Here is a 25,215-nt window from a genome sequence, read left to right as displayed (position 1 = left end):
ATTGGGGGTAGGTATCAGACAAATCCCAGCACAAATATATCATAAATTATTTCCTTATTCAAACGATCTCCTTATTATCCCACGATATATATTTAGGTAAGGAACAGTGCGCAGAGCAAACACAAAGCCGCCGATGCGGTGAATTCCGATACTTCCGGTCTTGGCCGTAGACCGGAAGTGACGTCAATACGGCTTTTCTCTAACGCATTGCGCTACAACTCACGTAGCTTCTTCAAAGGGTAAAAAAAATTAAATTAAGTGTTTTACCCTTCTTGGCTTGTGCACTTTGTGTATAAGCACCTTGATCTGCAGTTGCTAGTGATTATCATTTCTCTTCAATTTTTATCTATTTATTTTGAGTGGTCCATCGCTTTAAAAGGAGCTGAGCGCTGATTTTCTTTACTTTATAAAATACTGTGGTATGTGGTGACACTACTAAATTGGCTGCTCTACCCGTGGTGTTCCACAGTCTTCTATATCTACCAATTCCTTCCTCATATCTGGCACGTCTTATACCCAATTTTAGTGCATAGGTTTACCCCCCTTATATTTCTCACTTCTCAAATCTCCGTTAGTGCAGGACCCTATTCAAGTCCATGGGGACTGTTAAGGGGGAGCCAGTGCTGGAGAAGATTTTAGACTGGAGGAAGGTAAAAATCAAAGGAGAAAAGGAAGCATTTGAGTGAAAGGTGTCTGGGTTACATTAGATTAGAAGGGTTGGGAAGGTAGGCTGATGTTTTTTTTTTAAACCGTGAACTTATCCTTTAAGGTTTTTTTAGTACAAAAGCTGCCATCCACAAGCATAGTTCAACGTACACAGACACAGACAATACCAACATTATATATCAAAAACCTTTTATACGAACAATACAGGCTCAGTCTAGGGAATGCCGTTTTGGAATTTATTGCTGAAGAATTGAACAGGAGAGGGGTTTAAAAGTTCAATGCATAAGGGTAAAAAACATTCAGTATGTAGCTCCCCCTGCAGTCCCCCCTAATACTTACACTAGCCTGATCTCGAACCAGCGTTGTGTACGAGAGCGACTGCTGTTCTGGGTCTCTGCCTCCTCATTGGGCATTGGCTCCCAGTGCTGTGAATCACAGCGAATGAGAACTGTTCGGGGCCCCCATTCTGTGTATTTTATGGAAACACAGAGGGGGCCTTGGGAGCAAGCACACACAAGTGCCCCTCATAGCAAGCAGCTTGCTATGGGGGCACTCATGGGGGGGGGGGGGAGCTCAGAGCACCAGTGGGAGACCTGAAAATAGGAGGATCAGTGCTACTCTGTGCAAAACCTTTAAGGGTTACAGGATACTCCAAAACAATATTGAGAATCCATAGGAGGACAATCTTCACACTAAATCCTCATAACTGCAGTCTCACATGAAAATCCCATGAAAATTAGGTCCTACTCACAGTGTCCCAGGAGCCATAAAACATTCAGTTTCCACTGCGAGATCCTCAATGAGGGAGATAACAGATCCTTCTCCAAGCCATGGCTTCTGGCACTTCCTCCAGCACTAATCCTTCACCAGTCATTCTCAGTCCCTTAGCCCAGCTCCTGCTGAGCCCCAGACTACAATGCTTGACTCAGGAAAGCTGCCTCGAGGGGCAGCAGCCCCAAAAGAACTGGAACCCTCCCTGAAGAGGAAAGAACACTATAGAATGGCCTCCCAAACATTTATCGCCTACCCAGCCTGTTTCTGGACACCTTCTTCCAGGGTTTGGCTGGAACGTGATAAATATTCCTGCTGGTCATTTAACTCAACCTGCCACCCCCTCTCCCTCCCTTTTATCTTGGAAGCTTCTTCCTAAAACAGGTAGAATAAATCAAATACCGAGCTTGGATATCTCTGACCAGACAAAAACCATCAATTGCTGCACCAATCATTACAGTGAAGCCAAAAACGAAAATTTAGCCTAGCAGCCTAACTGTCAGAGAAACCTTCAGCTGCAGACTGGTCATCACATGACAAGCACCACATGACTTCCACATGACTTCCTGGCTGCCTATAAAAGCTGAGCAAGTGCTCAGAGGAATTGCTGGTTTGTCTTTCAGCTTCCTGTACCTGAGTTCCTGTTTCCTGTGTGATCGTTTACCTGCTGTGACCCGGATTGACCCTGACCTGCTCTGCTCTTCTCCTGGACCCGACCTTGGCTTGTTTTACGGACTTTGCTTTTGCTTACCTGTGTTTGACCCTCTGCCTGCGACCCGGATTTACCTTCAGTCTCCTGTGCCTTGACCCTCTGCTTGTGACCAAGTCTTGTCTCCTATCTCCAGTGCCTTGACCCTCAGCCTGTGACCTGGATTGTCTGCTTACCTGTGTTTGACCCTCAGCCTGCTCCGGACTTTTACTGCTGGATCCTGATCAGTCTCTGCTCCAGCTCTACAGGACCTCCACGCAAGCTCTACCCTGCCTGCTGGTAGCTTGTGCCTCTTTGTGCCATCCACCCTCTGTATCACCTCCAGAGGGGCGGAGTGCGCTTAGTCGCAACAGCGAACCGCTCTCGGCATCTCGGCCTCGGTGAGTACCTCTATTCTGATAGTACAAACCAGCCATGTCAGAGGCCGACAGAGCGCGTTCTCCTCTTGAGATCCTGTGCCAGCAGGTCACAACCCTCACTGATGCAGTCCAGAAACTGCAGGAAGGCTATGCCCAGATTGACGGTCGTCTCCAGCAACTTTCAGGGTCATCTGCATCAACAGCCGCAGCCCCTGCGCCCACCAGCGGAGCCTCCTCTTCTCAAGTTGCATCAAGCCCCACAGTGATCATGGCTACCCCTGAGCCCAGGGTTCCCACACCGGAGCGTTTTTCAGGCGATCGCAAAAAGTTCCGGGCCTTCAAAAATGCATGCTCCTTGTACTTAGCCCTTCAGCCCAGGACTTTTTCGTCCGAAGTAGTTAAGGTGGGATTTGTCATCTCCCTGTTGACCGAAGAGCCGCAGGCCTGGGCCCACAGCCTGATGGAACAGAGGAGCTCTCTTCTGAACTCTTTGGACCTTTTCTTTGAAAGTATGTCTCAACTATATGATGACCCCCAACGCACCGCTACTGCAGAAGCCGTGCTACACTCCCTGTCCCAAGGAAAGAGACCAGTGGAGGACTACACTGCTGAATTTCGAAAATGGTCAGCTGACACAGGGTGGAACGAACCCGCTCTTAAATACCAGTACCGCCAGGGGCTGTCAGAAGCTTTGAAAGATGAGTTGGCCAGGATTGAAACCCCTGCCACTTTGGAGGATTTAATCCAATCCGCTACCAAGCTAGACAGGCGCATGCGCGAGCGGCGCTCTGAGCGCTCCCAGGGTCCCCGACCTAGTTGGATGCTCCCTAAACCTTCTCCCGTTCACCCATCCTTTCCAGTGACTCCTGTCACCTCTGCTCCAGAGGCTGAGCCCATGCAGCTTGGATTGGTCCGTGCTCCTCTTACCCCTGAAGAGAAGCAACGACGGCGACAGGCCAATCTCTGTCTGTACTGTGGGGGAACTGGACATTTTCTGCGTACCTGCCCCGTGAGACCCAGTAAGTCACGCTCGCAGTTTTTTATGAACTTTCAGAACCCTGGTTTATCCCAGACTTATGTCACCCTCTCTGTCTCCTTACAGCTAATGGAAAAGGAAGTTCATCTACCAGCAATTATTGATTCCGGAGCCTGTAGTTGTTTTCTAGACACTTCACTGGCCCAAAAACTGCACATTCCACTGCAAACCAAAGAACAAGGCCTCCAAGTCTACCTGGCTGATGGGTCTCTCCCTCGCTCTGGATTTGTCACACAACAGACAAGGCCCATCCTTGTCACCACGGACTCCGGCCACCAGGAGCTTCTAAGCTTTGACATCATCTTCTCCCCCATGTTCCCCATCATTTTGGGGCTCCCCTGGCTACAGGCACATGAACCTGACATCAATTGGAACAAGAAGAAAGTCTCCTTTTCCTCTCCCTACTGTTCCCAGCATTGCCTTCCTCCAGCTCCAGCCGCCTGTTTAACCGTAGCACCTACACCTGACAATCTCCAGCACGTCCCTCTGGTATATCTTGAATTTAGAGATGTCTTCGATAAACAAAAAGCTGATTGCCTACCACCTCATCGGTCTTACGACTGCCCCATTGATTTGCTACCTGGTTCTGAAATACCCTTTGGCCGTATCTTTCCACTATCAGAGACTGAACTAGCGGCTCTTAAAACGTATATTGATGAGAACTTGGATAAGGGTTTCATTCGTCCATCATCTTCACCGGCCGGAGCCGGCATCTTCTTTGTGGAAAAGAAAGATGGTTCCCTAAGACCATGCATAGACTATAGAGAACTGAACAAAATAACGATAAAAAATCGCTATCCTCTTCCACTTATCCCAGAGTTGTTTCAGCGTTTCCGTTCTGCCCGAATCTTCTCCAAGTTGGATCTGCGAGGTGCCTATAACCTCATCCGAATCAGGCCTGGAGACGAATGGAAGACTGCCTTCAGGTCCAGGTTTGGACATTATGAATATTTGGTAATGCCCTTTGGGTTGTGTAACGCCCCGGCCACATTTCAGCACCTGGTAAACGACATCTTTCGAGAATATCTGGACAATTTCCTAGTTGTTTACCTGGACGACATTCTTATTTTTTCTGCCACCATTGAGCTACACCGGGTTCATGTAAAGACAGTTCTTGCAATTCTCAGGAGACACAAATTGTACCTTAAGCAGAGAAATGCGAATTCGAAAAATCTGTTGTGCAATTCCTAGGCTTTATCATTTCTACCAACGGGGTCGCAATGGATCCACAGAAGGTCAAGGCAATTCAGGAGTGGCCGGCTCCAGTAGACAAAAAGGGGGTACAGCGGTTTATCGGATTCGCTAATTTTTACCGGAGGTTTATCGTTGGCTTCTCATCCATTGTTGCACCCATCACCCAACTAACCCGCCAACATAGTCGTTTTCAGTGGTCCCAAGAGGCCCAGGAAGCTTTTACCAAGCTCAAAGCCCTGTTCACCTCTGCACCAATCCTACGGCATCCGGATCCAGCCCTGCCATTTGTGTTGGAGGTAGATGCCTCGGAAACCGCCACTGGAGCCATCCTCTCCCAGAGACAGGGCCCCAAGGCTCTCCTCCATCCTGTAGCTTTCGCATCTCGGAAACTAAGTTCCCCGGAAAGGAATTATGATGTGGGAGACCGGGAGCTGTTGGCCATCAAGTTCGCTCTGGAGGAGTGGAGATATCTGTTGGAGGGTGCTTCCCATTCCATCATGATCTTCACCGATCATAAAAACCTAGAATACCTCAGGACAGCCAAACGCTTAAGACCCAGGCAAGCCCGGTGGGCCCTCTTCTTTTCTAGGTTCAACTTTCATATCTCTTATAGACCTGGCCTCAAAAATGGGAAAGCAGACGCACTCTCCCGGATGTTCCCTGAATCTCCCCAGTCAACGGAACCTAGCACCATCTTATCTCCACAAAACTTCCTTCTGCTCACAGACACTGATCTTATGACCACCATCAAGTTGGCATCCAGCCATTGTACTGACCCAGAAATATCCTCCTTGGAGAAACGAGATGACTTGTTCTGGTCCCAAGGAAGAATTTTCGTCCCACCGGAGGCTAGACCCATGACGTTAAAGTTGCTTCATGACCATAAACTGGCTGGTCACTTTGGGACTCAAAAGACTTTGGAATTGGTTGCCCGTTCTTTTTGGTGGCCTGGTTGGAGGCAGGACTGTAAAGAGTATGTCCTCTCTTGTATTTCTTGCCAGCGCAGTAAAGTGGCTAACACCAAATCTTGGGGATTACTTAGACCTTTACCCATTCCAGAACGCCCATGGGCTGAAGTTTCTATGGACTTCATTGTTGATCTTCCTCCCTCGGAAGGTTTCACCTCCATTCTGGTTGTTGTCGACCGCCTTTCCAAAATGGCACACTTCTTGCCCATGGTGGGCACCCCCTCTGCTTTGGAGACAGCTAACATTTTTATCAAAGAAATAATAAGGCTACATGGAGTACCCGACAGTGTTGTTTCTGACAGAGGGGTTCAGTTCACCTCCAAATTTTGGAAAGAACTTTGTAAAGCATTACAAATAAAGGTCTGTCTCTCCTCTGCGTATCACCCTCAAAGCAATGGCCAGACAGAGAGAACGAACCAAACTCTGGAGCAGTATCTCCGCTGTTTCTCTTCTGGCTCTCAGGATGACTGGTCCTCTCTGCTACCCTACGCGGAGTTTGCGTATAATAATTCAGTTCATTCAGCCACCAACCAAACGCCCTTCTGGTCTAACTTTGGGTTTCACCCTTCTTTCCTTCCAAACGCTACCCCTGAATTATCTGTTCCTGCTGTCCAAGATCGCATAGCCTCCATCCAACAGAACTTTCAAAGGATTCAGGAAACCATGCAAAAGGCCCAGGATGACTATAAGAAGTACTACAACAGGGGAAGGAAGGAGAACCCGGTTTTCAAGGTCGGTGAGGAAGTTTGGTTATCTTCAGCTAACCTCAAATTACCTTTTCCCTCACGGAAGTTGGGCCCAAAGTTCATAGGGCCGTTCAAAATCAAGAGGATGGTTAACCCTGTGGCCTTTGAATTGGCCTTACCCAGCTCTTACAGGATTCATTCTGTCTTTCATGCATCCTTACTAAAACCAGTGATTCCTAGCCCCTTCCCAGGAAGAGAGGAGCCGCCTCCTCCACCGGTCCAGGTGGATGGAGAAAATGAATTTGAGGTTGAAGCCATACTGAACTGCAGGAAGAGGGGTAGACTTCTCCAATACCTAATCAAGTGGAAGGGGTACCCACCTGAAAACAACTCTTGGGAACCCTCAAGAAACATACACGCCCCTCGCTTGATCCGAGCTTTTCATGTGAATCACCCGGAATTGATGTCCAGTTTGGGCGTCCAGAGGCCGCCCCTCGGGGGGGGGCACTGTCAGAGAAACCTTCAGCTGCAGACTGGTCATCACATGACAAGCACCACATGACTTCCACATGACTTCCTGGCTGCCTATAAAAGCTGAGCAAGTGCTCAGAGGAATTGCTGGTTTGTCTTTCAGCTTCCTGTACCTGAGTTCCTGTTTCCTGTGTGATCGTTTACCTGCTGTGACCCGGATTGACCCTGACCTGCTCTGCTCTTCTCCTGGACCCGACCTTGGCTTGTTTTACGGACTTTGCTTTTGCTTACCTGTGTTTGACCCTCTGCCTGCGACCCGGATTTACCTTCAGTCTCCTGTGCCTTGACCCTCTGCTTGTGACCAAGTCTTGTCTCCTATCTCCAGTGCCTTGACCCTCAGCCTGTGACCTGGATTGTCTGCTTACCTGTGTTTGACCCTCAGCCTGCTCCGGACTTTTACTGCTGGATACTGATCAGTCTCTGCTCCAGCTCTACAGGACCTCCACGCAAGCTCTACCCTGCCTGCTGGTAGCTTGTGCCTCTTTGTGCCATCCACCCTCTGTATCACCTCCAGAGGGGCGGAGTGCGCTTAGTCGCAACAGCGAACCGCTCTCGGCATCTCGGCCTCGGTGAGTACCTCTATTCTGATACTAACAAGTAGAAGGCGATATGTAATCCAATGGGGACACTAGTTCTGGTGACCCCTTAGACAACCAGGAACTTCCTGTTTTGGCTATGAGACAGGAAGTGAAAGGCAACCTCCTCAGTGGGACATAGATGTCAAAAAAGACCTGACAGGCATATACCCTTCCCTTATGGGCCATACACACTATAAGATTTTCTGAAGACTTTTTCCTTCAGATTTACCTTTTCTATGTAGTGCAAGGGCCTGCCAGATTGCATACAAATTGAAGTGTTTAGGTTTGATCTCATATTATATGGTTTTGGTAAGTCTGAAGGAAAAAATCTTATAGTGTGTATGGCCCATAAGGGCAGGGTATATGCCTGTCAGGTCTTTTTTGACATCTATGTGTGTATGGCCCATTACTCTATCCAACATGAAACAAAATGTGCCTTAAGATTTGCTTTAAAGGGTCATGACTAGGGTTGCCACCTCATCCCTTTAAACCAGGCCACATATTAATTACACAAGTTCTGAGGCTAATATAATGAGCATAAAGCACTAAGTGAGTTTAATTACCACCTTAATCAGCCACAGAACCTGTGTAATTAATGTGTGTCCTGGTTTAAAGGGATGAGATGGCAACCCTAGTCATGATGCAGGGTTGTCATCCTAATCCTGGCTTACATACCTACCTATCGAGTTACTAGCCTGGTACAAGCTTGCAGCCAGTCTGAAAAGTGTGAACTCATGTTCCCCGGACTTGTACAAGTTGGTGACTATCTGACTAGTAAAGCTAGAAATATGATTACAGCTTTGGAGCTTTCCCCTTTAAAAACAAGTCAGCAATGCCATATTTGTATCCTGGAAGGTTCCTTTTAAGTAAGCAGGCTGAATTCATTAAGACAAAGTAAATTGGAGGCATCCCTAAAACAATTATAGCTTGTTTGTAGTTCATAGCTGAATACTGATGGGTTTTTACATATTTTCAGCAACACCAGTAAACAGCTCATACATCTCGTGTACTAAGTCAACTCATGTGACATTCCTGATCGGAATCCTAAAGACATCCATTAAAAGCTATTTAGATTTCAGAGAATGTGTGAAGCATATCACTTTTACATATTATATATTTTATTTATATATATATATACAGTATATATATATATATATATAACTACAGTATATACAGTGGGTACGGAAAGTATTCAGACCCCCTTAAATTTTTCACTCTTTGTTATATTGCAGCCATTTGCTAAAATCATTTAAGTTCATTCTTCTTCCTCATGAATGTACACATAGCACCCCATACTGACAGAAAAACACAGAATTGTTGACATTGTTGCAGATTTATTAAAAAAGAAAAACTGAAATATCACATGGTCCTAAGTATTCAGACCCTTTGCTCAGTATTTAGTAGAAGCCCCCTTTTGATCTAATACAGCCAGGAGTCTTTTTGGGAAAGATGCAACAAGTCTTTCACACCTGGATTTGGGGATCCTCTGCCATTCCTCCTTGCAGATCCTCTCCAGTTCTGTCAGGTTGGATGGTAAACGTTGGTGGACAGCCATTTTTAGGTCTCTCCAGAGATGCTCAATTGGGTTTAAGTCAGGGCTCTGGCTGGGCCATTCAAGAACAGTCACGGAGTTGTTGTGAAGCCACTCCTTCGTTATTTTAGCTGTGTGCTTAGGGTCATTGTCTTGTTGGAAGGTAAACCTTCAGCCCAGTCTGAGGTCCAGAGCACTCTGGAGAAGGTTTTTGTCCAGGATATCCCTGTACTTGGCCGCATTCATCTTTCCCTCGATTGCAACCAGTCGTCCTGTCCCTGCAGCTGAAAAACACCCCCACAGCATGATGCTGCCACCACCATGCTTCACTGTTGGGACTGTATTGGACAGGTGATGAGCAGTGCCTGGTTTTCTCCACACATACCGCTTAGAATTAAGGCCAAAAAGTTCTATTTTGGTCTCATCAGACCAGAGAATCTTATTTCTCACCATCTTGGAGTCCCTCAGGTGTTTTTTAGCAAACTCCATGCGGGCTTTCATGTGTCTTACACTGAGGAGAGGCTTCCGTCGGGCCACTCTGCCATAAAGTCCCGACTGGTGGAGGGCTGCAGTGATGGTTGACTTTCTACAACTTTCTCCCATCTCCTGACTGCATCTCTGGAGCTCAGCCACAGTGATCTTTGGGTTCTTCTTTACCTCTCTCACCAAGGCTCTTCTCCCCCGATAGCTCAGTTTGGCCGGACGGCCAGCTCTAGAAAGGGTTCTGGTCGTCCCAAACGTCTTCCATTTGAGGATTATGGAGGCCACTGTGCTCTTAGGAACCTTAAGTGCAGCAGAAATCTTTTTGTAACCTTGGCCAGATCTGTGCCTTGCCACAATTCTGTCTCTGAGCTCTTCAGGCAGTTCCTTTGACCTCATGATTCTCATTTGCTCTGACATGCATTGTGATCTGGAATGTCTTATTTAGACAGGTGTGTGGCTTTCCTAATCAAGTCCAATCAGTATAATCAAACACAGCTGGACTCAAATGAAGGTGTAGAACCATCTCAAGGATGATCAGAAGAAATGGAAAGCACCTGAGTTAAATATATGAGTGTCACAGCAAAGGGTCTGAATACTTAGGACCATGTGATATTTCAGTTTTTCTTTTTAAATAAATCTGCAACAATGTCAACAATTCTGTGTTTTTCTGTCAGTATGGGGTGCTATGTGTACATTAATGAGGAAGAAGAATGAACTTAAATGATTTTAGCAAATGGCTGCAATATAACAAAGAGTGAAAAATTTAAGGGGGTCTGAATACTTTCCGTACCCACTGTATATATATATATATATATATATATATATATATATATATATATATATATATATAGCACCCTCCTAGACAGGTGCTAGGTAAAAGCATATATTTTGCTCCTGCTGCTTATTAGGGGAGCTGTTTTGCCTGTCACATGTTTCCAGGTGTGATTCATTGGGTCTGAGGGAGTGTCCCCACTTTATCCAATAACCCTGTGAACCCTGAAGATGGGTGCCAGGAAGGGCCCTGAAGTTGTTCAGCAGTACAGTTCAGTTGCTTCAGAGTACAGATTGCTTAAAAGTACAGATTACTTCAGAGTACAGATTACCTCAGAGAATTACTTCAGTTCTGCGCCACAGACTGAAACCAGCGGCCTAGCCGTGACTAGCTCAATTTTAGCGTTACTCAGCGTTAACCAGCGTTAACTAGCATTTACTCAAGTCGTCCCTGCCTAGTGTGCATAGTTTTGTTCAGTTGGAGTATCCCACTCATCCCTTCTCCTATCCAAGTTCCTAATAAAACATAAAAACCAAAGAAACTGGACTGATTCTTGTCTGAGGTAAAAACATTTGGAAAATGCCAGACTGTTCTACTGTTGCTAATGGTAACCAAGGGGGACCCATAACCAGCAGCTCCCTTGGGAGTAGTGCTACATTTGGGGGCTCGTCCGGGATGTCGCCCTGGGTTACATATTTTTTCTGTGCAAGTGTAAGTTACAGCTGCACGATTAGCGTTAAAAAATCACGATCTCGATTCACCCCCCTCATGATCTTAAAACTGCATGTCCCCGATTCTTACAGAGCCGTTTCTCTGCTCACTCACAGCTGTTAAAAGAAAGAAAAAAAAGAGCCTCTGGCAAATATTTATTAACATTGATAGGCCCCTTTCACAAGGGCTTTCCGATCAGGTCCGCCTGTCAGTTTTTCAGGGGGACCTGATCGGATGCTCCATGCAGCCCTATGGAGCAGCAGATGTCAGTAGTAACATCTCCGCTGACACCCGCTGCTATCTGATCCAATCCGATCCTGCCCGTGAAATCCAGATGGATGGAAACCCTATTTTCCATCCATCTGGAGGATCAGATCGGATAGGATCGGATGAAAACGGACAGGCGGTCCATTTTTATCCGATCTCCCATAGAGGAGAGCAGGGATCTGACAGGTCTGTCTCTGCAAAGTAAGCAGAGACAGAGCTGTCATTCGCCTGCTCAGCGGGGATGGGCGGATCGATCCCCGATGAGCAAAACGGAGTCTGCCAAGAGGAAAGCACGTGTCAAAGGACCCATTCTTCACATATAGGCGTCTCGGATCACGGGCAAAATTGCCGCGATTCTGCCCACGATCCAAACCTTTGCAAGTCGCGGGCCGCCTGTGCGATTCCCGTGACTTGCAATGGCACCCCAAACGCGGCATGATTTTGCCACGATTGTCGTCCGACGAATTGTGGTAAAATCGCGCAAATAGAACTTCTACAGGGCGACAGGAGTCCCGCGATTCTATTCACGTGATTTTACCGCCATTCGTTGGGCGACAATTGCGGCAAAATCGCACTGAGTTTGTGGTGCCATTGCAAGTCACAGGAATCGCACGGGTATCCCGGGACTTGCAATGGTTCGGGATTGTGGCCAGAATCGGTGCAATTCTGGCTGTGATCCGAGACGCCTATACAGTATGGGAATGGAGCCTAAGGCTTTTTCTGACACTTGTTGCTTACAAGTTAAAATCAGTATTTTTTGCTAGAAAATGTCTTAGAACCCTCAGGCATTATATATATATATTTTTTTTTTAGCAGAGACCCTAGAGAATAAAATGGTGATCGTTGCAATCTTTTCTGTCACACTGTATTTGCGCGGAAGTCTTTCAAATGCAGTTTTTGGGGAAAAATTACACTTTAATGAATCTAAAAAAAAAAACTAAAAAGTAAAGTTAGCCCAATTTTTTTGTATAATGTAAAAGATGATGTTACGCCGAGAATTGGCCATGGTGCTACTAATGCTCAAAGGCAGACGCAAATGCGCATGCACAAGTGTGATCCCGCAAGTGCCCATTGTGCCAGGCACACGAATGTGCACATGCGCACGAATATTCACGTACGCACAGACGCACGCGCTAATAAAGGTTGGCGCCAAGTGCCATCTATATGTGTAGTAGTTGCACTAATGCTTTGCTGTCTGATCTGCAGCTGTACCTGTGTTCCTGAAACCTGATTCTGTTATTCCTGTGTTTGACCCGGATTGCCTTTGACTCTGTTGAATTTCTCCCACCTTGTTCTTGGCCTGTATCTGGACTTCTTGTCTCTTGCTCGTCTGCCCGAACTCACATTGCCCATCTCTGCCTGTACCATGACTATTCTTGCCTACCGTCTATGCCTGCATCTAAACGTCTGCTACCAACCTGGCTTGTCTGACCACGCATTCTGTGTCTCTTCTGCTCTGCATGCACCTGCCTGAAGCCTGCTGACTGCTGCCACCAGCTCAGAATCTACTGGCCTGCCAAAACCTGCCATTTACCCTTCTGGGCCACCCTGGTGATACATCCACGGAAGAGGATCCAGGCACCCATATACCATCACGCTCTCGCGGCCACTGTTACAACATCGGTGGTCCCTGGGTTGTATGAGAGACCTTCCCTCTGCACGTCAGGCTCAGCCGTCAGGTACGAGACAGTCTGCATGGGGATGCATGGAACACATGCGCATCCCTGTGGGGGCAAACATGGCCCTCGCACGGGTGTACGCTGAAATATGCCTGTGTGAATGAGGCCTAATCAGAGATGGGACATGGTCATCCAGAGCCCAGGGCAAACAACCCAAACTGCACCCACCCCCCCTCAAGATGGATTAGAAGTACTGTATGTGTCAGCAAAAATCTCCCACCAAAACGCTGAGCACTAATCTTGCCCCCTAAGCATAAATTCCCCCTCCTCCCAGTACAAATTCTCCCCCCTGCTGAAATCCCCCCTCTCGACACAAATCTTTGCCCCCCCCATCCCCCAAATACTCCCAGCTCAAATGCCCCCCCCCAAACAAAATTCACGCCTCCTAGCACAAGTCTTCTACCGCTAATATTCCCCCTCCTAGTACACATCTTTTCCCTCCCACTTCGAATCCCCCCCTCCAAGCTCAAATCTTCCCTTCCCAACACAAATTCCCCTAAATCACTACTCTTCCCTTCTAGAACAATACTGAAAGAGTGTATCACTGTGCCTTACTAAAATATTATATTTCATTTCAATACATTTCAGCTAGGGCCCATTCTACGATGGAATGTGGGCTCTTGCAAATGACATTAACGAGTCATTTGACACACCTCATTCATACACCCTGGACCCTTGGCAGTTATATTTTGCATATAGATGACAAGACATTGATAGGTGTTTACATGTTAAACACCTTTTCATTCATTCATTTGGACACTTGACAAGTTAAGGCTTCGCATAGAGATTACTGACACCACCTAAACACAATTGACAATTGCTTACATTAACACATCAGATAGCTGAACACAGACGGATCGGCTCTCCCACAAAACACAATTCCAAACAGGAGACACTTCACATTGACAAAGATGGATGGGGAAGACAAGGACCTTTTTATGTATTGTTTCTGTGAGATATGTTCTATTGATAAGTTGACCCATGAACTGTAACTGGTTTAAACGGGGTTTTGCCGCCCAAATTTCCTTTAAATGTGTGAGCGAAACTTAAAATAAACTAGATGTGTCTACGCTTTGCTTAAGTGCTCTGTGTCGCCGCATCTCCTGGCCGGAGGAAAGAGAATTCACTATACAGGGAGAGTTAGCAACTGAAGGGTCGTAAATCATCTTATACCTGTCTCTTGATGTGGACGAGCTAACAAATACTTACCCTCTGCTGCCCCCCAAATTCCCCCTTCCAGCATAAATTCCCTCCCCTCAATTTCCTTTTGGTGCCCCCCCACCTCATAATATACCACAGTGCCCAGGGAAGCCGTCCCTCCTGCCCACCCCTTGTCCCGGCCCTGTGCTTAATAGTGCAGAATAGAAACAAATAGGATGTAATTATATGAATAATCATGTTGGCACTTTCCTCAGACCAAGCTCTTCTTTCAAGAGAGTGAATATAAGGCTCTGCAATCAGTTTTTGGCTAAGAGAGACAAAAGGTACAGGATATCATTACTGCCACTCTTCTCCGAAAACAGCTACTGTTCCTCACAATTAGTCTTTGGTCTCTTAGTGAAAGGTGTTTTATTTCTTGATGACTTCATGTATTATAGACGGACTCCTGAAATGTCTCATTTTCATGAATTGTTCATCTGATTTACCAGCACATTGAGGTCTGAGAGATATAAACAAGATACAGAGGCAGAGAAAAGCAGAGGCAGAGCGGGAAGTGAGAACATTTAGCATAGCTCTCCCCATGGGAATCAATATCCTGTTCACAATGTTTTTATGTTTTTGGTGTTTGGTAACTAGAGGCATTACTAGTAGGATATCCGTACACACATGAACACATCAAACACAAAACCGGCTTCTTTCATGATGCTGCTTTCTGGAGAGGGAAAACACAGGAACCACAGCACAAAATATCCAGGTTTTATCAGTTCAGGAGGTCCTTCGTCACGTGTCTACAACATATTGCAGTGATCATGAGCTGCCCGAGGAAAGACAAACTAATGCACAATGCCATTTTATTTTTTGCTTAAGCCTAGTGCACACTATCAGATGAAATGACCCACATTTGGAAGAATCCTTCCATGTACTGTTCATTACACTGCTTTCGAGAGCCAATATGGATGGTTCAGACGAAAATTTTCTAAAACATCCGATTTTCGTTCTAATTAGTACAGTAATCAGGGCTGCTGTTAGAAATCACGGGGCCCCGTACAGCCTACCTGGCAGGGTATGGATATATCAAGACAATATTTTCACTTAAAATACACTAAAATCATTATTAGCAAACGCTAACATAACAGGGAACCTATGTGAATTAGCCTTTTTTTATTTGTTTTTTACATTTAAAAAAAAAATTATATATTTTTATTTTAAATGTTAAAAATGTTTACAATTATTATTTTTTTTTTTTTTACAATTGTTTAAAATTATTTATTACAATGATTAATTATTTTTTTTTATATACATTGTTATTTTTTTACAGGACAGGGAAGCCTGCCGGGGGCGGGGGGGGGGGGCACAGTGAATGGGGGTGCACAAGAAGGGGGGGGAGAGATCATGAAGCGGGCAGAACAGGGAAAGGGATCAGTGTCAGAGAAGCAATTACAAGAAGGATGCCCTGTGTCTGTGTCTCTCCCGACAGCAGCTGAAAGCTGGCAAGAGGGGGAGAAATTGGCTTTTAGCTGCTGCAGAGACCTGCACAGGGCTTCCTTCTGTAATTCCCCTCTGCCTGACCACACTGATTCCTTGTGCTGTTGGGGCCCCCCTGTGGGCCCAGGCCCCCTACAGGAGGACTTGTGGTCCCCCTCTATCAGCGGCCCTGACAGTAATCGTTCCATTAAAAATCGAATGCGCAAGTCTGCACTTGATCAGAAACAAAGTGCCACTATTGACTACACATAGACGGTATCTACGTACGTGGGAAGTTGTATTCTGCCATACAAAAATTTTAGTAGTGTGTACAGTATGTGCACACTTGTTTTTAATATGGGACTAGTAAGCAAAAAAAAAAACCCGAACAATTGTTCTTCCGATTTTCTTTAAGTGTAGTAGTCTCCACCTGCCGCCAGAAGGCCGGATGTGGCCCTTTGCTCGCCTTTATCTAGCGCTTGAGGCACTTTTCCTCCCACTGACACAAGACACTCCCACCCACTGACACCAACCATTAGGCATAATTCCTGCTTCTGACATCAACAATGGGTCACTATTTTCCCCATTAACACCAATGATGGGGCACTATTTATTCCACTGATATCAATGATGGGGTACTATTTATTCCTCTGACACCAATGATTCGGCAATATTTATTCCATTGATATCAATGATGGGGTACTATTTATTCCACCGATATCAATGATTGGGCACTATTCCTTCCACTGATATCAACGATGGGGCACTATTTCTTCAACTGATACCAATGACGGCGCACTATTTATTCCACTGATATCAATGATGGTGCACAATTTCTTCTACTGATATCAATGATGGGGCACTATTTCTTCCACTGATATCAATGATGGGGCACTATTTCTTCCACTGATATCAATGATGGGGCACTATTTCTTCCACTGATATCAATGATGGGGCACTATTTCTACCACTGATATCAATGATGGGGTACTATTTCTTCCACTGATATCAATGATGGGGCACTATTTCTTCCACTGATATCAATGATGGGGCACTATTCCTTCCACTGATACCAATGATGCGGCACTATTTATTCCACTGATATCAATGATGGTGCACTATTTCTTCCAATGATATCAATGATGGGGTACTATTCCTTCCACTGATACCAATGATGGGACACTATTCCTTCCACTGATACCAATGATGGGACACTATTCCTTCCACTGATACCAATGATGGGACACTATTCCTTCCACTGATACCAATAATTGGAGACATTTCTCCTGCTGACACCAATGATGGAATGCTATTCCTTTTACTAACACCATTGATGGTACACTATTCCTCCCCCAGATACCAATGATGGGATACTATTCCTCCCAATGATACCAATGATTGGATACCATTTCTCCTACTGACACCAATGATGGGGCACTATTCCTCACACTGACACCAGTAATGGGACACTATTCCTTCCACTAATACCAATGATGGGACACTTTTCCTCCCACTGACACTAAATGATGGTGCACTATTCCTTCCACTGATACCAATGATGGAACACTATTCCTTCCACTGATACCAATGATGGAACACTATTCTTTCCACTGATACCAATGATGGGACACTATTTCTCCCACAAACACCAATGATGGGACACTATTTCTCCCACTGATACCAATGATTGGATACAATTTCTCCTACTGACAGCAATGATGGGACACTATTCCTCCCACTGACACCAATGATGGGACACTATCCCTCCCACTAACACCAATGATGGGGTGCTATTCCTTTCACTGACACCAATGATGGGACACTATTCCTCCTACAAATACCAATGATGTTACCAATGACACTATTCCCCTCACTGACACCAATGATGAGACACTAAAACCTCCCACTAAAACCAAGGATAGGGTGTTATTCCTCTCACTGACACCAACAATGGTCCATTATTTATTCCATGTAACGTGTTACTAAACGGCACCTGCCTGCGCCCCCCCCATCTTCTGTGACAATTTAAAAAAGTACGGGTGTAATGGTTCCTGTCTTTCACTGTGGCAGGCGTAGTTCTCAATGAACTGTGAGGGCACTGGTGAGTGATCTCATAGTTCATTGACACTTCCTTCAGCTTTCAAACAGGAAGCCCATACAGAAGTAGGCAGTGTATGCCGGAGCCTGACACTGCACCCATAATCTGCTGATTGTAGGTACAATGCTCTGCACGCTCCTGAGGGAAAAAAATGTGTTTTGTTTTTTTTTTACCTGCATGTGCATTTATTTCTTTATTTTTTTTTAAAAGTGAACTTATCTAAAACAAATCAGCATGAGAGACTTAAAGAAGATGTTACCCCAACTTTTTCAAATATTTTATTTAAAAAGGCAGTGGAAAAATAAAACATAAGTACATCTTTGACAGAAAGATACACCAATCACAAAGTGTAAGCACCATTAGTACAAAATAAACAGCCAAAACAGTGTCAAATAAGTGCAAGAAAAAAACATAAAACTGGCTCCCACGTCCAGGAAAAAGGCTGCGGACCGTGTCTGGAACCCATCAGAATAAGGCACCTGAAATAGTATAAAAGTATCAGCAGGGTAACAAAACTTTTCCAACTGTCACTCAGTGCTGTATCTTGGCTTAGGCCAACAAGGCCCAGGCCTAGGGCAGCACTTTGGAGGGGGGGCAGCAAAAAATGTGGACTTGTGTTTGCTGCCACTGATTATTTCACTTATTTGTATAAGGACTATGGACTTTCTATTTATTATACAAATAAGTGACATAATCCTAGGATTACAATCAGTGGCAGCAAACACAAGTCCAAATATCTTAAAAGAACTGATGGGGCTGCACTGATATGCTGCACTGATGGTCGCTAATATGCTGCACCAATGGGCACTAATTTGCTGCTCTGATGGCCACTAATGAGTTGCCAATGATGGGTACTGATAAACTGCACTGATGGGCACTAATGAGGCTGCATGGATAAGGCAGCACTGATATGCTGCACTGATGGGTATGAGGCGGCACTGATAAGCTTCACTGATGGGGCTGCACTGATATGGTGCCCTGATGGGCACTGATTTGTTGCACTGATGGGCACTAATAGGCTACACTGATAGCCACTGATGAGGCAGCACTGATAAGCTGTACTGATGGGCACTGATATGATGCACTAATAGACTGTACTGGAGGCCACTGATGAGGCTGCACTGATGGCCACTGATGAGGCTGTGCTGATATGCTGCACTGATGGGCACTGATAGACTGTGGTTTACAGATGACAGGGCGGGTCATAAACAGGAAGGAGTGTGGCCTTTACAGGAAGGGGTGGGTCATATTTCAATTAGGGGGTGCGCAAGTTTAGTCAGGCCTAGGGCAGCACAAAACCTAAATACACCACTGCTGTCACTACTCAACCTTTTCAAGGTGTCAGGGACACAAAAGTGTGTATCACCGCTGACGAATTCCCCGCCCAAAGGGGACGATACGCGTGCGGGGGGAAGGTGGAGCCAGTGACATCACCCGCTGTCATTTGGAATATGGCGAGGTCCGGACTCGCCGATGCCTGCCACAATCGTTTGGCCTGTTCATCTTCAATACTGAGTAAGAGGCTTTTTACATTGCGTTTAATAAAAGTTGTTATCGGGTTTACACTATGTGTTTGCCCATTTTTGTTTCCCATGGCTATGAGTGGAGTTGTGGAGGTCCAAGCTGATCCAGGTTACTGCTTCCATGCTGGGAGAGGAGAGCTCTGGTGATATTTTTGTGCTTCTAAAGGCTATCAAGTAAAGCTGTGGAGGTCTGTCCTAAGTGGATCCAGGACTACTATTTCCAAATTGAGAGAGGATAGCTGGGCTTGCTTTTATTGATATGAGGTGAGAGGCCAATCTTTATGGTGGTGGTCGATCGTGCACTGGATAGCACCTGTGTCCCCATTTAGGATCAGTCTGATTCACCTCCTTTCCACGGGTCTTGCATGGACTTTTTTCTACTTAATTCCATTTTTGAATATTTATGTTATATTTGTGTATTTTTTGTTTGATTTGATCTATGAAGCGTTGCACTATCTCTTTGGATGCCAATAGGAAGGATGCTGGTGCCGACGAGGGAGTACACAGGGAGAACACGTCTGGGGTGAGCACACCGCTGGATTGTGGGACAGGGGAGTGGCTGTTTATTAAAAGTCAGCAGCTACAGCTTTTCATTTTCACTTGAGAGACACTGGAGCTCCGCTTTAAGGTTTATCTAAAGCCAAAACTTTTTGTCTTTGATAGAGTGGTGAAGAGTTTAGAAACCTGTTCCTTTTTATTCTTTCTGTGCCTGTTAGGGAGAATAATATTGGCCATATATCAGCACAATTTTGTCCAAAAATGTTCTTTTTCAGATTGTCAGATTCTCTAATGGTAATGGCAATTGTGTTTTTTGAGTGTTCTATTCTCTACACAAAAGAATAATCACTGGCTGTATTTGTGTGTGGGTTGGTACCTCAGGCCAAGTTGGATGGGACTTTTAAGGCAAGTAATAATTGTGCAGATAATTTCAGATCTATAAAAAAGACAGATATTTAATGTCTTATATTAAATATGGTACAGGTGAGTACATAGTTATTAGTGTTGGGTTATAGACCCAAGTGAAGAGGTGTCCATAGTTAGAAAGTTGTGTGACATGTGTAAAATCGGTGACAATTTAGGATAAATCTCTGTTGGTCAGAGAGTTTTCTCCTGCGTTTGTCCCTACGCGTTTCGGCTTCCTCTTGAGCCTTTTTCAAGGGTAGTTGTCACCAATTATATGTTTTTTTGTTCCATGTATGATTTTGGTATGCATCCTTTTTGAACAGCGAGAACCAGGGCTGCCTCAATTTGTTGGAGGGTATGATTGTGTATTTTTTCGAGATTGCTTTCGATTTGGTCATATACACGTCCAATCAAATCGGGAGCTCTTTATGCTGTCTTCCGATTTTCATCTCAGCATGTATGCCTCCCTCTGTTTGTAGAGATCTTGACAGTGATCCGGGTAACCCCCGAGTCCTATCGTAGTTTGTTGGCTTGCGTCCACAATCTTGGGGTACTTTTGTTCCCCTAAAGGGTGCCTTTATTTGTATTTGGTCCTGGTGTTTTTTGCAGAGTGCAGCTCAGCGTCCTCTCTCCTTCCTTGCTGTAGGGGAACTTCCCCTAAAAAAGTTTGTTGAATGGTATCAGAAAACAAACAAAACACCTTTATTGGCCTTCAAAATCACCATCATTCACAACACAATTTTGGCAATGTTCATAAAGCTTCTGGAAACTGTCAGCAAAAGCCCCATTAGGAATCTATCGCAGAACCACTGTCACACTGTCACATTCTTGGATGATGGCATTTGTTGTCGAAGAAGGCAATCAACATTGTCTTGACCGTGGACTTTTGCAGGCGACTCTTTTTGGGTCATGGGGAAGATGATGAACCAGAGGCGTAACTAGAACATTCAGGGCCCAGGTGCAAGAAATCATGAAGGGCCCCCCCCCCCAAAAAAAAAACAAGCATGATTTTGACACAGTAGGGGGGTGGGATCAGTAGGCGCAATGGTAGGGAGGGGGGGTTGGATCAGTAGGGGCGATGGTAGGGAGGGGGGTGGTATCAGTAGGGGCGATGGTAGGGAGGGGGGTGGGATCAGTAGGGGTGATGGGAGGGGGGTGGGATCAGTAGGGGCGATGGTAGGGAGGGGGGGTGGTATCAGTAGAGGCGATGGTAGGGAGGGGGGGTGGGATCAGTAGGGGCGATGGTAGGAAGGGGGGTTGGAATCAGTAGGGGCGATGGTAGGGAGGGGGGGTGGGATCAGTAGGGGCGATGGTAGGGAGGGGGGGGTGGTATCAGTAGGTGCGATGGTAGGGAGGGGGGGGTGGGATCAGTAGAGGTGATGGGAGGGGGGTGGGATCAGTAGGGGCGATGGTAGGGAGGGGGGTGGGATCAGTAGGGGCGATGGTAGGGAGGGGGGGTGGTATCAGTAGGGGCGATGGTAGGGAGGGGGGGTGGGATCAGTAGGGGCGATGGTAGGGAGGGGGGGTGGGATCAGTAGGGGTCCATGGTAGGGAGGGGGGGGTTGGATCAGTAGGGGTGATGGGAGGGGGGTGGGATCAGTAGGGGCGATGGTAGGGAGGGCAGTGATGGGGGTGGAATCAGTGGGGGTGATGGTAGGGGGGGTGGGATCAGTAGGGGCGATGGAAGGGAGGGGGGTGGTAGAGAGGGATTAGTGTCGGCGATGGTGGGGAGGGGCTGGGATCAGTGGTGGCAATGGTGGAAGGGGGGTGGGGATCAGTGGTGGGTAATGGGGGTGGGATCAGTGGCGGCGATGGTGGTGGGATCAGTAAAGGCAATGGGGGTGGGATCAGTGGCAGCGATGGTAAGGAGGGGCTGGGATCAGTGGCGGCGATGGTGGTGGGGGGGGGGTGGGATCAGTGGCGGCAATGGGGGTGGGATAAGATGCGGCGATCGGGGTTGGGGGGTGGAATCTGTAGCGGCGATAGTGTTGGAGGGGTGGGATAAGTGGTGGCGATGGTGGTGGGGGTGGGATCAGTGATAGTGGTGAGGGGGGAATCAGTGATGGTAGTGAGGGGGGATCAGTGAGGGGGGGGCAGTGGGTGAGGAGGGGTGGGATTAGTGGTGGTGCCATCCTCCCCCACCTCTGCCTCTTATTGATCCCATCACCCCCCCCCCCTCTCCACCAAGGATCTCTGTTGTAAAAGTGATGGGGGGGATAGGGATGAAACCTGTGGTGTTGGATAAGTAAGAGGCAGCAATGGTAGGTTGGGATCAGTGATGGAGTTTGGCAATTTGTCACTGACATTTACATAGCTCCCTGTCAGCCGATTACCCTCATGAAGAGGACCTCCTCCAGCCCAGGGATGCCTGTGAGTCACATACCAGTCTCCTCGCAGAGGTGAGAGCTCCATCCCCTTCTGGTCAGCTGACTCTCCTTCAGCGTCTGTCAAACTCCGCCTCTCTACTCCCTGCTCTCTACATGGATTGGCTGGCTGGCACTCTCATACATCTTAGCAGCCGGCCACAACAACATCCCCCCCCCCCACCCGCGCGGCGCAACGATCTGATTTTGACTGACTCGGACAGGAGTGAGTGAGGCGCTCACGGCAGTAGCACATCCAAAACTGGCAGGCGCCGACGGGCCCCCCGCGGTAGGAGAACGGAGACCAGCGGGCCCCCCCCACAGTGGCAGAACTCCAGGGCCTGGTCGCCAGCGCGACTGCTGCGACCCTGATAGTTCCGCCACTGTGATGAACGCCATTCCATCGATTGCTGCTTGGATTCCACACCGAACTGGTAGCATCAGAAAAATGTTAGTATCGCAGAAAAAGATGGATCCCGGTCACACATGGTAATGAAATCTCTATAGGTTTCCATCCATTTTGCTTTTTGTTAGTCTGTCAGCTTGTGCGGCACAAACCGGAAACAGATCTTCTATTTACTCAAATCTCTCCGGACGAATGGTACTCACCGTGTCCTTCCTAATGCACAATTCCTCCCCCATCAATTGAAAAGTCAGTCGCTGATCTTGTGCCAGCATTTGTCGCACTTGCTCGATCATGTCTGGGGTGACAGCTGACCCGAACGTTGTTAATCCTCAGTCATTTCCTTCCCATAGCGAAACCGTTTGAACCAGTCGTAAACACATTTTCTGCTCATGGCTTCCGCCCCGTATACTTGCACAAACATTTCATGCGCCTCCTTCGCCATTTTCCCCAATTTGTAGCAGAACATGATGTTCACTTGTTCCTTCATTGCACTGTGACCCTACCTCTAACACTGACTACGTTCGAATGTACACAGTGGGTATACCCTGACGGGCACATGTACTCTACGCTGGGTGTCGCTTCTCGATGTGTCTCTGGATAGCCATGTGCAGGCGCGTGCATTGGACATAAAATTTCAACTTTTTTTTTTTTTATATACAAAAGAAACAAAAAAAATTTTTTGTTATTAATAAAAACTGATCCAGCTTAACAACATAATTTTCTTAATATAGACATATTAACATGGCGACACTAGTTCTGGTGACCTAGGGGGTCCCAGGAGACTCCCTTAATTTGCAGGGATTCCCTCTCACTTCCTGTTTTGGCTATGGGACAGGAAGTGAAGTGAAATCTCCCCAATGTGGCGCAGGTGGCATATGTCTCCTTGCTGTGGGTTTTGAATCTCCAAACTAATTCATCCTCGCTTGTGTAACCTGCAAAAAAGTTCCACATCTTCTACTTTAGAATTAAAGTACTAATATTTTTTTGTTTCAAACCCAGTCTCCCTCCTGAGCTCTATATAAATACAGGTGTAGTATGCATTGATGCAGTAATTTATGCAAAAGGAGCCCCGACCAAGTATTGAGTGCATACTATACTGTACATCGACATACTTTTCAGTAAGCCAACATATCTGTATTGAACAAAATCCTTTTTTTTTTTCTTTTTTTTTATTGGTCCTATTTAATATTGTAATTTTCTGAGATACTGATTTTTGTGTTTTCACTAATTGCAAGCCATAATCATCAAAATTAAAAGGAAGAGATTCTTGAAATATATCACTCTGTGTGTCTACTGTATATAAAATATACAAGTTACACTTTTTGAATTAAATTACTGAAATAAATGAACTTTTTTATGATATTCAACTTTTATGAGATGCACCTGTGTGTATATACAGTATATATATATATATATATATACACAGTATCTCGCAAAAGCGATTACACCCCTCACATTTTTGTAAATATCTTATTATATCTTTTCACGTGACAACACTGAAGGAATGACACTTTGCTACAATGTAAAGTAGTGAGTGTACAGCTTGTATAACAGTGTAAAATTGCTGTCCCCTCAAAATAACTCAGCCATTATTGTCTAAACCACTGGCAACAAAAGTGAGTACACCCCTCAAGCCCTGTTCACACCTGAGCGTATTTCAGCTCGTAAAACGCTCATCTCTGAAGTCTCAAAACACCCAACAGGCAAAATCCCATTCATTTCAATGGCCCCTGTTCACATCTGAGCGTTTTGTCTCCTGAAGCAAAACGCATGAAGCTCAAAAAAGTACATGAGCTTCTTTTTTTGGCAGATTACAAGCGTTTATGTTAGATGTCAATGCCTGCCTCCAAACACCTGCAAAATAAACCTGGAAAAAGCCCAAAAAAACACCTGAAAAAGCCCCAAAATAATGCATGAAAAAAGCTAGAAAAAACACCTGAAAAAAATACGCTTAGGTGTGAATGGAGCCTAGGTGAAAATGTCCAAATTGGGCCCAAAGTGTCAATATTTTGTGTGGCCACCATTTTTTTCCAGCACTGCCTTAACCCTCTTGGGCATGGAGTTCACCAGAGCTTCACAGGTTGCCACTGGAGTCGTCTTCCACTCTTCCATGACGACATCACGGAGCTGATGGATGTTAGAGATCTTGCGCTCCTCCACCTTCTGTTAGAGGATGCCCCACAGATGCTCAATAGGGTTTAGGTCTGGAGACATGCTTGGCCAGTCCATCATCTTTACCCTCAGCTTATTTAGCAAGGCAGTGGTTGTCTTGGAGGTGTGTTTGGGGTCGTTATCATGTTGGAATACTGCCCTGCGGCCCAGTCTCCCGAAGGGAGGGGATCATGCTCTGCTTCAG

Source organism: Pelophylax lessonae (assembly GCF_965119305.1).
Source record: "Pelophylax lessonae genome assembly, chromosome: 2".
NCBI lineage: Eukaryota > Metazoa > Chordata > Amphibia > Anura > Ranidae > Pelophylax > Pelophylax lessonae.
The sequence above is the reverse complement of the archived record's forward strand: the minus strand, read 5'-3'. Positions refer to the sequence as shown.